Source organism: Tenrec ecaudatus, chromosome 11 (genome assembly GCF_050624435.1).
Source record: "Tenrec ecaudatus isolate mTenEca1 chromosome 11, mTenEca1.hap1, whole genome shotgun sequence".
Classification (NCBI taxonomy): Eukaryota; Metazoa; Chordata; class Mammalia; order Afrosoricida; family Tenrecidae; genus Tenrec; species Tenrec ecaudatus.
In genome coordinates this window covers 107,566,510-107,569,176 of record NC_134540.1, presented here as the reverse complement: position 1 = coordinate 107,569,176, position 2,667 = coordinate 107,566,510, and the positions used below count along the sequence as shown (strand labels likewise).

Genomic DNA, 2,667 nt, shown 5'->3' with positions numbered 1-2,667 from the left:
GTGATGACTGCTTTTCTTTGGTGAAGAATGTGACGTTAGCTGGTATTAATGATTTGTCAGGCCTTATATAGCCCTTGAGACTGACATGTGCCGCCCATGCTACAAAACCAAGGTCTACATGCCACAAATGAACTAAATCTCCATGATTTTATAAATCTATCCAAGTAAGGACACTTGGATTGACTGCGTTATACTGGATGAAAGAGAACAGCAAGTCCAGGTGCTACTGCTAAAACCACCTGAGTCCTACTTCCTCAGCTATAAAACCCTGGGACCACCATGTTGTTCAGTCTCAATGAGATAGTATATATTGAAATGTGAAAATATATGATAAATTCTTGCTTTATGAATGCAAGGTCTACTTTTTTAAAGCTTTAAAATTATTACTTTACTAAGTTTTTAAATTATATTACTCACACAAATTTCTTAAGTATTACTTAAGAACACACATATTACACTGATACGTGAAACTGTGCCAAATATCACAGCAATAGAAATCCAAGGAATATTACTGTCGTGCTTAGCATAATTAATTCTATTAGATAAATGAAGAATAGTCAATAAATTCAGCTTGGCAGCTCTTCCTTTTTCTGGTAATTGACTAATAATATAATTAATCAAATTTCAAAACCAAGTTTCATAGAAAAGTGAGTTATATTTAAATTTTTTAGTATACTATTTAAAAGAAAATGTATGCTGCTTTATTTTTCAGGCAGAAAATATTCTAGAATTTCAGAAAAATCTGAAGGTAGAAATAAATTACAGATATTTGAATGCCCTGTAAAAGAATGCATGTTGCAGCATGCCTGGTGATTTTTATTGTTGGGAGTAAGTTACATACTTTAGAAAGTTAGTGGTGCTTGCCAAAGTGGAGGTAGACTGACTGACAAGAATAAAGACTGCCCTTTTGCCAAGCAAACATTGTATTCAAGTCACTGAAAATACTTGAAAGCAAAGAAACCCTAGATTAAATTATACAGGTCATTAAATTTATTTATTAAAGCTCTCCTAATCTTTCATCTACAATCATACTGACCTAATGCATATTTTTAATAGTTAATAAAGTATTAAGTATGTTAATGTATTGTTAAATTTGCCTCAAACCATACCCATGTGGGCTGTGAGCTCCCTGTCTGAATCTAAGACATGGTTCATTACAGTAGTGGGATGCAAATAATTTAACAGCTGGATTGCTGCCCTAAAAATGGCTTTAAGTCTTAAAACAATTATATACCCAAGGGTAGTTTATTATTTCATACACTTAATACTTAAATAAGAACAATAAAAGAAGTACACAAAGCCAGATTATGTTATAAGAAAAAGTTTTTAAATATAAATGAAAAACTATTGAATAATACCTGACCCAAACCCAATAAAACTGCCATCTAAATTATTTCCTTATTGCTTCTTGATTGGCCTTCTCACTTGAAACAATCTTCACTTTTATCCAATCATCATTGGCTGTGTGATTTATCCTTAACCATCTTTTTCTTCTAGGAGTAGAATCCCATTCCTTTAGAAGTAGGCTGATTAGAAAATAGCCATTGTGTTTGATATATTAGAAACAGGTGGAAAGATAGGGATGGGCAGGGCCAGGACTGAACAGGGGCCTTCTGGTGCTGTGGTCAGAGATGCTGTCCGCTTGTGATAGAAGATCTCAATGGCCAGAAGCATTGCATTGAAGGCGACGTGGGTGAGGTGCACTGACAGATTGTCCCGTAAAGTGAATGCTCAGGACGGGAGTTTGATGATCCAGGCCACAGAATTTCTTTGCTTAGAGTTCACTTTATGAACCCTTTCTGGAGCATGTCTACAAGCTCTCTACACAAACAATCTGGTGGGAAAGAGAAGCCCATTAACAAGAGACATGAAAACCAGTCCTCCATGCATGCTCCAAAGAAAGAACTGCCTCCTATTCCAAAAATGCTTCACCCATAACTAAGCATACATCTCCAGCTCCAGCAGTACAGTCAACAAATGGCACACATGCTTCTTATGGGCCCTTCTACCTGGAATACTCTCTACTTCCAGAATTTACCTTGGTTGTGAAGCAGAAGTTACCAGAAATCTATATGCAGCCATCTTACCGTCCTGCATCATTGTGGTTTGGAATAATATTCAGATGGCAGGGACTTTATCAAGATGGCATATTTAACTCTACAGTTTACACCCTTGATAACTACCCAGATAGGGACGGTCCACGCTTGGTGTTTGATATTCCCATCATTCACCAGCTAGTTGATCCCACCTCAGGTGAACTGGGTGTGAAGAGAGCATTTGAAAAATGGAGATGGAATAATGACCAGATCTGGCAAGTGTTAATGTACGCGAGAAGAATTTTTTACAAAATTGACACAACAAGCCCCCTAATCCCAGAGGCTGCTTTACTCTACAAAAAAGATGCCCACTTTTTAAAAAAGTAAAGTGGTTGACAGGGTGAAGGCGTGCACAGCTCACTTATTTGATCAACCTAAAATAGAAAACCCCTATGCAATTAGCTTTTCTCCATGAAATCCTTCTGTGCATGATGAAGCCAGAGAGTAGATGTCGACTCATAAGAAGCCTGAAGCACAGTACAATAAAAGTGTTTATGTTGCTGGCCTGTCATGGGTAAAACCTGGCTCGGTGAAACTTTTCAGTAAAGAAGAGAAAACAGTAGCAACCTAA

At 36.9% G+C, this 2,667-nt stretch overlaps 1 pseudogene; it reads left to right on the top strand.

Moving 5' to 3' along the window:
* The first annotated feature begins 1,788 nt into the window (after positions 1–1,788).
* On the top strand, positions 1,789–2,667 carry LOC142460855 (AKT-interacting protein pseudogene; annotated as a pseudogene).